The 12,416-nt window shown below is 35.8% G+C and overlaps 1 long non-coding RNA gene across 1 annotated transcript; it reads left to right on the plus strand.

The window, feature by feature from the left end:
• Nucleotides 1-9,075: 9,075 nt before the first annotated feature.
• On the plus strand, nt 9,076-11,476 carry LOC137478979 (uncharacterized). Its single transcript, XR_011001934.1, has 4 exons — nt 9,076-9,610; nt 10,015-10,105; nt 10,570-10,738; nt 11,417-11,476. It is a non-coding gene; the product is annotated as an uncharacterized lncRNA (long non-coding RNA).
• The last annotated feature ends 940 nt before the right edge of the window (nt 11,477-12,416 follow it).

The raw sequence follows: 12,416 nt of genomic DNA on the forward strand, positions 1-12,416 counted from the left end.
CCCTGTTTCTGATCCCTCCTGAGTACACATTTTAGAAAAATCAGAATAAGAAAAAACATACAAAAAAATCCTACTGACAGTGTAATTTTGTTGTCTAATAAGAATCACCATCTTATTGACACTTTTTTTAAAAATAAGGAGGAAATGTCTTTCCTCCTACTGGGAAAGTGTTTCAGGATCTCACTGCGTGGTGACTGGAAAGTACTTTCCAATCTCTAGCCTAAATTCAGTCACAGCCAGTTTCTGCCCATTGTTCTGCTGCTGGCATCATCTTTTAATTTAAACATCCCTTTCCTACCTTTTTGGAAAATATAATGATCAAAATCTCCAGCAAGATAAAAAAGCAAAACTTTCCTCTGTTTTTTGGAGGGCATCATGAAAATCAACATCAATGTCCTCTAACTTGTAAGGAGAGAAACCTCCTAAAATCCCCATTATGAAGATGCAGTTCAGAAAGGAAATTACTATTGGAGTGACAGAACACTGAGGTTTTTTAATATCTCATTTTGCTGGAATAGGAATTTGCTGTATCTGGTTAATCTTCCTTAGGAATAAGCTTCTCAATTGCTGTAAACCTTTTGAGTTGGCAGAGCACTTCTGACCAAATACTGTGCTGTACCTGAGATCAGCATTGTGCAAGGATGGAAGCAGGAAAGAAAGTTTTTGGGTTTGATTTACTACCCCAGCAAATTCAAGCATTTATATTTTAGTATAGAATTCAGTTAAGTATAAGACACTTTAAGTTGTAACAGTGAGGCTCAAAAGCTGGTTAAGGTGTTTGACATCAGGCAGCAAAAAAGTGGTCATGAGATTATGGAGAGGCTCTAATTAGCCAGCATTGATTAGATGACACATGGGTTTGGGAGACTGTTATCCTCTGGGAGCAGTCACCTCTAGGAGTGCACCTGCATCAACAGCTCAATGCAGAGGTTTCCTTCAAATGTGCATTTTCTCATGTCTGTACCTGATGCTCAGCACAGCACACCTCTTCTCTCCACTCATGCTCAGATAACCATTTTCAGGATTGCTCATTAGACCAAGAGCTGGCCAGGATCTTCCCAGAGATTGCCAGAGTGAGGTAATGCTTCTAGAAAGTTATAAAGAGCTTGGTTCAAACAAACTGGAATTAATGAGGTCCTTCTGTACAAATTCTCCAAACGAGGCAATCAGACTGAAAAATGTCTTAATTAAACTCATTAGCCTGAGCAGTCTGCACTGTCAGGCAGCTGAGCCGTGTACCCACTGCTCCAAAACGCTTTATAGCTGGTGGGAGGAAAGAGGGCTTTTTCTTTTATTTCAAAATCACCTCACAAGTGTTTAATTCATTATACTCATATTATCTGCAAGGTTAGGCTGTGTAGCCTAAATTGGTTTTGAATTGGAGAAGGAAAACAGGGTTATGAAAATAATCTGTAGTGTTGCACTACTTTTCCCCTAAACTATAGAAGATATCCACCCCATATATATATGTGTGAAAGTAGGACATTTTAACTTATGAACTTTTTCTCAGTGTCTAAGCTACATATCCCTTCTCTAAATTTAAGCCCTCTGTGTCTTCCCTTTTCCATTTGGACATGGGGAGACTTTTTAACATATATGGAGTGTCCTTCAGTTTTGCAGCTCTGAACTAGAATCTCAGTTGTGTTTTAGCCTTCTTCTGTGGAACCTTCTTACGGAGCTGTAATTATTTTTCTGCTGGCACTTTGAAATCTCTTTGTTATGCGTTACTTGCAGTATGATAGTCACAGCTGGATATAACACATCATCTTCTTGGTGTAACTTGCTTTAAAGGAGAAGTCTTCTTCCTGGCAGTATGATCTATGAAGGAGAGGATGATGCTGATGCACCTTCAGCTTGCAAGATTCTAGCATGTCCCACTCCTCTTCCACAAAGCAATTGTTCACCAACTGTGTCTTTGTGCAGTTGACTGCTCCTGCTTGAAGGCAGAAGCCTGTAGATCATAATTCCTTTGGTTCATACGTACCCACCTGATCCTGCCCATCAGTGGGACTGGAGCTGTTCTGAGTTTTGACCTCACCTGTATTTCGACCTTTTTGAGATCTGAAATCTTGCTTATAAGACACTGTCAGAGAAGACCTGATTATAATTTAAAGGCTTGATTCAGAGTCTGCATATGCATATCTCAGGCCTTCTGCCCTTCTGTGACTGGAGGGAATTTGATCGATTCAATGTTATCAGGAGCGTTCTGTTAAGTGCATACATTTTGATAGTACTCTTAATTTCTTAATTTTTTTTCTTCCTTATCTTTACAAATAGTTCACTGATTATTTCTGCAGACAGTGTAACACAATATATAGCATTTTATAGTTCTTCTTTATTCCCTTTTTAAAACAGCCATTATTTTATCCCCTGCAACATTATGCTTCTCAGTTCTCTGAGATCACTTTACTCACTCAATTCTTTAAGCTTACTAGCGTTAGTTTTATCTACTTTATTCTTTTATTTCCTACCATTTTCTCCTTTCTCTAACAAATCTTGGTGGTTTTAATTCTGCCAGCTCTCTGTTTATTACTTTTCTTGAAGAACAAGCTGGAAGAAGTGCTGAAGTTTTCACAGTCATTCCTCATGACCTGTCACTTCTCAGGTCATTGCTAGAAGATTTTCTTCTTGCAAAATCATCAGAGTAACACTTTCCTTGGTATTTTCCCTATCTTAATAGGCAAAGAGAAAAAATTGTCCCTCCTCAAGTTTGTTGAGAAAAGCAGGCCACGAATCAGCAGTAGCTGGACAACTGGAAAACTTTTCATGATAAAAATTTCACTATCTACATTATAGACATTTTATTGCTGTCTCATCAAGAAACATTGCTACCTAACAATGTTAACCAACAGTGTTGCAAAGAAAAAAACTTTCCTATTTTGATATTAGGCATTTTTGAAATTCCATTGTGTGGAAGCTAAACAAAAAACTTCTCAAAATCAGAAAGATTACAATTTCTATTAAAGTGATTAATTGCTCTTCTAAATGGTGGAACTGACAAAACCTACTATTCATGTAAAAGAGTGAAAGAAAAACAGAGGGCTAATTGTTCTAACCAATAGCACATATTTAAGAAAAACAAACTCAACAAATTACTAAGCAAAAAAAAAAAAAAACCCAACCCAGAACACTGCAGTAGAGTATGAATTTCAGAATTTCACACTGAAACTTACTCAGCAAAAGCACCCTGAATTGCAAAAATATGGCATAGAATGTGAAAGCAGCACAACAGAGCGTAGGTGCCAAGAAGCCTCTTGCTCCACAGACAAGTGAACATTCTCTGACCTCTAAGTGTAGTCCCTGCTCACGGGAGCGTGTGAACTTTGCAACACGACCTCACCCAGCCATGAGAACCAGTGAGTTATTCTTGTGCGAAACACATTTGCGTGGCAATGGCTATGAAATATACAGAGTGAGAAAATGGCAGCTTTTTAGGTGATGTGAGAGTATGCAGGAGCAAAGTACTTCTAATGCTTTCCTTCCTCTTGTTTACTCAGCTGTTTTTTGGAAGGCGAACTTGTCTCTGACAAAAGCAAATTTCTTTTCTGACAAAATTATTGTCTCACAGATAAGCTTTTCTTTCTTGGAACTTCTGCATGGTTTTACTGTTCTTATGAAAGAACAACAAAATGAAAGATGAAACAAAACATAATGAAAGATGAAACAAAAATCTCACTTCAAAGAGCTATGGCTCGATGCTTCACTACTCAGACCCATCAGTAAATTCATAAACTATAATCTACTTCCTCCATTTCTCATCTTTCCTGCTTTTTGAATGGCACTATTGTTCATCTTATCTCCTTTCTTCAACCTTATTTTCCACTCAGAAATTTCTTGTGTATCCTAAGATTGTTTCCATAAGTAGAGCTGAAGCAAGAATTGAAATGCTTTTCTGAATTTTTCATTTTCCAGAACAGTCCATGTGCTATAAAACTCAGACCTATCAGAATATTATTAGTAAAATTTCACAAGGAGAGATGGAAAATAAAAATATTTTTATAACAACTCTTACTACTCTTTATGCTGGGTTCTATTAATTCTGATAAATAAATTTTCACATAGAATAACGTAATTGAAATTGGTTGTTGGTGAACATATGCATATCCAGATTACTTACTGAACACATGCAAGTCTCCTTTAAGTCTGGTTTGTTGGAATTCTACTAAAATTCCAACAATTTGCTCTTTGTGTAGAAATACATCAGAAGACATGAAGGAAGAATATGCAATTTTTTAAATGCTTTACAGTCTCTTTACATGAGACTATCATGGGTCACATCCTAATAGAGACTTTCAAAAAGTTCCACACCAATTCAAAAACTACCTCACTCTGTGGGGTGTCTTAGGGTAATTTATTGCCTTCATAAAAAATTATTATATAAATTTTGAAAATGTGAGTAGAAGCAAGTCCCATGATTTTAGGAATCTCTCAGCATCATAAAATGCAAAACTTCCTATTGCAAAGTAATAGTGCCTATGCAAAGTTGATTTGCATCATAAGAAACATTTATCATAAAGGCAAATAAAAACAAAGTAAAGAGAGAGGGAGAAAATTATGCCCTGGAATAAATGAAATTGCAGTACTTCTCATGACTTTTTTTATATCATACATAGTTTTCAGGCTTTAAAAATGGTTTTGCCAGCTCTATTGTATATCTTAATTACTCACTTTAATCCCAAGGGTAACTACTTTTTCTGCTCTATTATATGAACATCCAATTTTCAGTGCAGGGGCAGATTATTTGAAAAAAAAAGTGTAGTCTACCTGTGGTAACTTTCCCTATCAACTATTAAAATGTAGCCAAGGAAGTTTTCACTTGAAAAACAATTAACTAAATAGTATAATGAAAACAGCTGTTTTTTCCAAAAGTTTAAAAAATTCAGAACAAACAATAATACAAAGCTGCAAACAACCTGCCAAATTGCAGAAATATAAACAGAAGAGGTAGAATTTAGAACTACATGAAAAGGAGTAGAGATAGCAAAGACAAGACCTAAACATTACACATTTAAAAATAATCTTACAAGTACATCCAAGATGTGTGGAGAGGAAATGAAATTCAGTTTGTAAATACTTTCCTTGGTTAGAGGTAATTGTTCAGACATGCAAATCTCTCAGATATTTTTTAGTTCTTAAAATGTTTTCCTACAGCCAAGAAGATCCACCATTTTTTAATGCCTTATTGTATATTTCAAATGTATTCTCACCTTTATTAAAAAAAATATTTTGAATAGGCCAAGAATATAAGCCTCAATATTCTTCACAACCATTTCAGTGTTTGGTTGAATCTCCTGTTACTCCAGTGCTTTGCCTTTCTGGAGGAATGCAGCAGGAGGATGGTGCTTCCTTAGCTCACAGTGCCACAGCTGTAGAGAACCAGGATGCACAGTGCAGAAATAACTCACTGGAAATGTCTCTGCAAGAATGGGCAGTACTATTCATAAATTACCTGGACAGTGCATTCTTCTGCAGACAGCATAATTGTAAAGTGAAGTGGGAGTCTGAGAGATCAGCTACTTCACCCAACCCATCATTTCTCAATGCAATGTAACCTGCAGGTACAGCTCTTATCCTTTTCTATCATTGCAGCTTTCTACATCAGAGAGTGCTGAAGATGTCCTTCAGGTTCATTTCTGTAGAAATACTGTCTGCCTCATTATTCCCCAATTTATGTCTGTGCCGCTGATTATTTCTCTTATTTCAGCAAATCATGCTCGTTCCTGTTGTGTTCAAATGCTATTCAGGTGGTTCCAACTATAATGGTATCCTCAAAAATACTAATCTGTCACTTTTTTGCGACATCTGTAGCTTTATAACAGGTCCGTTATCATCCAGTTGTGCCTGAGATGATGTGTCTGTGAGAAACTACTAAAGAAAAAAGAATACAGTACAATTGAGAAAGGAAAAACCAAAACCAACACCCAACCTTTAAATGTTTTGGGTTTTTTGTTGTTGTTGTTGTTTTTGTTTTTGTTTTAGTTTTGTTTGTTTGCATGGTTTTGAGTTTTGTTTTTATTTTGTTTGTGTTTTGTTTGGTTTTGGTTTTTTTTGTTTATTTGATTTTGTTATTGTTTTTAATGAAGCAGAAGACCTTGATTTTTTATTCAGGAAAACAAATAATTTGTTTGAAGAGCATTGTGAAATGTGGACTTGGATAACTCAGGCTGAACCTACATTCATCTGTAGATACACAAACCCTACTAAATCTCATAAGCACTACACTTGCAATAAAAGAGTCTCTTTAAATCTCAGTCATACCCTAACTTCCTTTTCTGAGTCTTTGGACTAAAATAGCAGAATCTTTAGTGTCACCCACCTTTGCAAGAGTACATTTAATACAGGGGACACCTCACTTTTATTCTTCTTTAGGGGTTTCAGGCAGTGAAGGATAAGAAATATCTATTTACATAATAGTATACTTTATTTTTCTAGTGGTGCAGTATAAATTTTCCACTAATTCTCTAGGTTAGAAAATGAAATGCTAAAAAGCATGGCCATATTTCATTAAAGGGAAATACAATTTTATATGAAGTTCATTTCTTAGATTTGATATGAGGAAAAGACATTAGATCTGTCTTTCTGTCATTTTCCATTAATTCCATGTCATCTGAATTCACTCAAATTTTGTATCTAGGTTTTATATCAATAAATTCTAAACCTTATTTTTTTGATTTATCAGTTTTAGAGCTTTGGATACTACATTACTCTCTCAGTTAAACATGAATATGCTCATACATGTGCAGAGTCACTCAACCTGTAAGAAAATAAGGAACTTTTCTCCTTTATTACAGTCAGCAGTATGTGACTACACAGAAAATCAAGCCACATGAAAAAGACCACATTTTCACACAGTCATTGAAGTAAGATTTCTGTCTGGAGATCCAGTTCAAAGCTTTACATTGCAAGTGTTTCAAATCTGGCCTGAGAATCCAAAGGAGACTCTCTTCACGTCTGTCTCTCTCTTTTTTTTTTATGAAAAGTCAATTATATAAGTACCTTTTTTTAAACATTTTATGCGAATGAACTACATTCCTTAACAGATTCAACAATGAAACTTTTATTAATTATGACCTTGGCAGCTTTTATAATACAGATTTTCATAATCTCTTCATTTTATGGTATTGTATATTTGAAATCTTAAAAGTATGCCAAAAAGCAAGCTTTTATAATAGATATCTTTTATGACACACAGCAAAAAGCACTCTACATTTTCAGGGTTAAATTATGTAAATTTCTCTTAAAATTCAGAAGATAAAAGGGTATTAAAATTAGCATACTCATCAAGTTCCTGCATGTCAAAAACTCTACTTTTAAGAATAAGCCCTGCATTAGACAGATAACAGGAAATTTATTTTGTGTCTTTGTTCCCAAAAATTTGGTCATTACATTTAGGAACCTGACAGACAGAAATACTTCTAAAGGATAATGAAAGGCAAAAGATTTTCTGCTGCAGTTTTGTGTGATGCAGAGAAGACTCATTGCTTTCGAAGGGATGAGGATCTGGGGGCAAAAAAAAAATCAATGAAAATGCCAGTGGACCTCAATAGGAAGGAACAATAGGCCTTCAAATTAGAAACATGATGAAAATGCTCATCACATCAGCTTCATTTCTGGCTATTGCACTGCATATTTTTTTCTACTAGTTTTTGAAGACTGAATATTGTAATATGCAGGTGAACCCAGTGGGAAGAAATGATGATGTCTGACTCCAGAAGGCTGAATGATTTCTTTATTATAACTATGCTATAATACATTAATATACTATATAAAGGAAGATACTAAACCTACATACCTACTTTTCTAACTACCATATCTAACTCACTCACAACTCGTTACTCTCTTCGCAAAAGTCCAGACACAGGTGGATTGGATTGGCCATCAGGCTCAAACAATCCTCACCAGAATCCAATCAAGCAATCACCCCAGGTAAACAATTCTCCAAACACATTCCACATAGGAAAAACAAGGAACAGAAATAGAAATTGTTTTATCTTTCTTTTTCTCTGTGCACCTCTATGAAAAATCCTGAGAGAGAGAGAAATGTGCTTGCCACAACTGAACATATTACAAAAGGAAGGATTGTACCCCAAAGCATTTGCTGTAGCAAAGTCAGATAGGCTTACGATTTCCTAAGATTAATTTCATCCAAAGAACCCAGAGCTTCTGGGTGAATAATGTTCCACTGTTGGTGGATTGAAGTCACTAAGCTTTGCAGAAGCCTGCCAGCTCCCCAGAGATGTGTTCAAAGAAAGACAAGTTTTTATTTCCACAAAGAACTTGTCGCAACATCTTTGTCTCTACTTCCAGCAAACTTTCCCCAATGAAATTAATTCTGGACAAACAAAAATAAGCAAATTTCTTGGACAGCTGCTGACAGTTACATACACTCTTATGTTTGAGTTTTCACACAATGCTGCAACGTGGTTTTAAGAGCCTCACAAAAGTAAGAAGGCAGATGTGGATGTGGTTTAGATGCAACATTTTTCCAAGTCATTAACACTACACATCTCCTATTGCACTGGTGTTTGAAGACAGTCATTTCATGACGGAGGGATGGCCTTTCTTTGGTCCTTGCACATTTCTTAGCATATAGTCAGGCACACACATTGTCCTCAGTGCATGTAAAATGTCTTAGATGTTAAAGCTAAGCTGGGTTTGCTGTCTTCAGGTAACTTATGGAACAAATGGACAACTCATTTTGTCTTTTGACAGGTAAAAGATGAAACATTTCCGTTCCTTTAAGGGAAGAAGCTAAAATGGCTTTGCACTAAAGAAAACCTTGTGTTATTTTAAAGGGACAAATTATTAGATAATGTTACACAAGCTTAGTTGACTTACTTGGAAGTAAACTTTAGTAATTCTTTGAGCTTCTTATGATGATCATATCCTTTTCTGCCATCTGTGCCATTGGCATGTAGTTTATAATCCTGATAAAATCTTTTGGGAAGCGACCTCATTGCTAAAAATGATGATAACACCAGAGAAAAAGTTTTTCATTTTATGTCAGTAAGACTGTGCTCTTGCTCTTGTTGAAACCTTATCAGAGAACACTGAGAGTAATGCATCTGAGAGGGAAGAGAAACTCCCCTAATTTTTTTTGCTAAATACACTCAGAAATAAATTTATATTTACTAGGTGCAATGCTAAGTTACTGAATTTACATTAAGTTATTTTGAGAGTCTAAACTCTTAATGGTTACTTTGTTGTGAATAATTATAGCGGCCAAAGTTAAGCATGAAAGACTGCAAATCTAAAATTACAAAATCTAGCAAAGAAGATGTATCTGATGAGCTTGTCAAGAAGAAAGCAACAATAAATGTTCTACTAATATGTAACTGTGGTAGACTGGCACCAAGAAGACTGTGAGACAATAAAAGCATTCAAGGTTAATGGTATGGTGCCAAGACAAGTGCTCTGCCTCATTTACATTGTCAATCTAAGAAAATAGAAAGAAATCAGCCTTGGTTAAGTGAAGCTGTGCCCAGAATCAGAGCCTGACATGAATCCTGCTTCAGGCTTTCCCAGAGACCCAGTGCCTTCCAGAGGAGAATGCAAGGCAAGTTCAAACCCTGGGCACCTGTCAGAATTTCTTGTGCCCAGTCTGGTGTCTGTAAGCCTTGAACTGTGCAACCTCACTCTTTCCAAAGTGAGATCAAACTGAGGCTTATTTTCTCTTGCTTGAGGCTGTTTTTCCTTGGCATTTGCGATTATTAAAAACATTTCAACTGTGTGGTCTCCTTTTGTGGTTTTGATTTCCTTTTATTTTCTTTTGGTTTTTTGTTCCTAAGACCAGTACTTTGAAGTGGTTCTTTAATCTCAGTTGTCTAAAACTCATTCTTGGACGAAACAGAATATATTTTAGATTTAAAGTTAGATTAGAAAACATACTTTTAGATGAAAATTTCTATGTTAGTCACAGCACTGATTTCACAGCCTAAATTCTTCTCAGTGCAGCTCACAAGGACAGCTGTCTCCCTCTCATATTAACCTGTGTTTGATTTGACCTTGTTACAGACTTCTTTCCTGGCAGGACAAGAGTGAAGACCACATCACCAGAAATGCAGCACCTGCCCAGCCAAAAGCACACAGCAGAAAGTAGAACCAGGTGCCTTGAAATTGATCTGATCATTAATGTGGGCAAGCAAAGAAACCTGGCACTTAAAAGCAGCAGTAGGTTCTTGTCAAAATTTAAAACAAAACTGGTGTGACATTTCTGTCATTTGATTTAAAAGAAATATGGAAATTCTAAGCACTGCTTGTCAGTTCTGCCATTTAATTTTTCATTTTCATTTTAAATACATACATCTACCTTTTGGATAGTATCCTAACATCTTATCGTGAAAAAACGTGGTTGTGTTCATGCTACAATTAATAGCAGTGGAACAGGCTAAAACTTACTAAATATACAGCAAGAAAACTCAAATACAACTACACTCAACTCTAGAGCACATAGTTAGAATGCACTAAAAGTTCCTTGAAAATGTGTATTATAATCTTCAGGACGTTACTTCTCAGTATCTTTCTTTTTCTCCTACTTTCTCACTTCTTTTTTTTTTTTTTCCCCTTCAGTTCAAAATATTTCAGAGCATCAGAGGATTGCCTTGGATCTCACTGATAGAAATTTTATAGCAGGCTGTGCACTGCGTGTGCTGTTGCTAAAGGGGACGTGGAAGTGCTTGGAGCTGCACAGGCTGCTGGAAGAGCAGTGGAGGGTGCAGTCACATCCACTGTGCTCTAGGTGAGAGCATAATGGAACAAACTGTATCTTCAAAACTGTTTGCAGGCTTTTCTGCAGAGAAATGCTATAGGAGCATTACAAAGCAGACCCAGGAGCAAAAGGATATAAACCTCACATTTGCTTCCTCTTCTCTGGTAAATGTAGTAAACCCAGTTAAGAGCTACCATAACAGCAAGGTCAAGAGAAGCCTAAAGAAGTTAAAGCCTAAAAAAAACCGCTTTGAAACTTGATTCAGCATAATGTCTTGCACGTGTGTGTGTGTATGTGTGCAATCTGATCTGAAGCCAACAGAAAAGACTAGTATCTTAAAATAGGTTCATGAAACACCTGAAAATTGAATAATTTATTCTCTTTCCTATAAAAGGGAGAACACTAGAAAAATTAGCAACCGAGCCAACAGGCGTACCATCTCAATTCTTTCATTTAGTTAGTTGTATTTGTCTCATAACAAATCAGTGGTACAAGAAGTGCATCCATACTTCCTTTTCTGTAGCCTGTCTTGGCTGTTTGTGGCAGTGTTACAGAAATACCTACCAATGTTTCAGGATTGCTGTAATGTTGTCTTTTTTTGGGTGGTTTTTTTTTTCTTTGTTTTTTTTTTTTTTTAATTACACTCTCCCTCAAACACTGGTTTATCGCAAAGAGGAATTATCTTGTCTCAAATTTTTGTCTCCTAAGGAAATAACTGACAATGAACCCCAGGCTTGTATACACCAACAGACCAGCAAGCAAACAACAGTGTGAGCAGTGGAAGCCTGAGGCAATGGAGAGGCAACTCACCTGAGCCTCTCATTTCCTGTGTGTGTGACCAGAATCAAGAGCATTCAGAGCTACGAGGATGAGAATTTTTAAAGCTTTACAAGGTATATCCTTATCTCCTTTTTTTTCCTCTGGATGTGATAAGTGGCTCTGCTATGAAACACTAGGAAAAGAATAAAAGAAAATCAAATATTTAAATCTTTCCTTTTCTTTTTAGACTACTAGAGATGTATTTGTACTATGGCAAAAAAGATCATAGCTCTAGTCAAGAACTGGAAGTTAAAATAAAAACTATCTTGAGGCAACAATATAACTTTTACTACTCTTGGCACTAAATATGTAATTTAATTTTTACTTACGGAGTCCTTCTGTTGATCTCCTGATTTATCTTCATCTTCCAATGGTCAGTGCTTTAAAGTGGTGCTTTTCACGTAGCTTATTGAGTCAGCTTACTTAACTTGTTGCCTTATAAAAAACTCCAGTAATGCTACTTTTCTTGGCTGCATTTGAAAAAAAGTAATATCTATATTTTTGCTTCTTTTTATTTGTAGACAGTCAGGAAAATATACTAATTTGTTTATTTTCCTGTATTTCTTTGCTTCAGATCAACAGGATGTATACAAAAACATTAAGAATGAAAGGACAACTTTGGGAAACTCAAGCTTGCATCATTTGAGAATCTGGGAATTCCACGTTATTTAAGATGAGTTTCTTTGTAACTTATAAGCATCTAACTACCTACAAGGAAAAAAAATTATATTATTAATTTGATTCTTGACGTTTCACCACAAATCTTTTTTTCTGCTAGCTAATTAAGTTCTGCCTTTTTTCTGTGAAAGCCTGAGGCTTCTTCAATTTAAATTCTCATTTCAGTTCTTACTCCTCTTTCTTGCCCTCCATTAATCAAGATAATTACCAT

The sequence above is a fragment of the Anomalospiza imberbis genome, chromosome 1, assembly GCF_031753505.1.
Source record: "Anomalospiza imberbis isolate Cuckoo-Finch-1a 21T00152 chromosome 1, ASM3175350v1, whole genome shotgun sequence".
NCBI classification, from domain to species: domain Eukaryota; kingdom Metazoa; phylum Chordata; class Aves; order Passeriformes; family Viduidae; genus Anomalospiza; species Anomalospiza imberbis.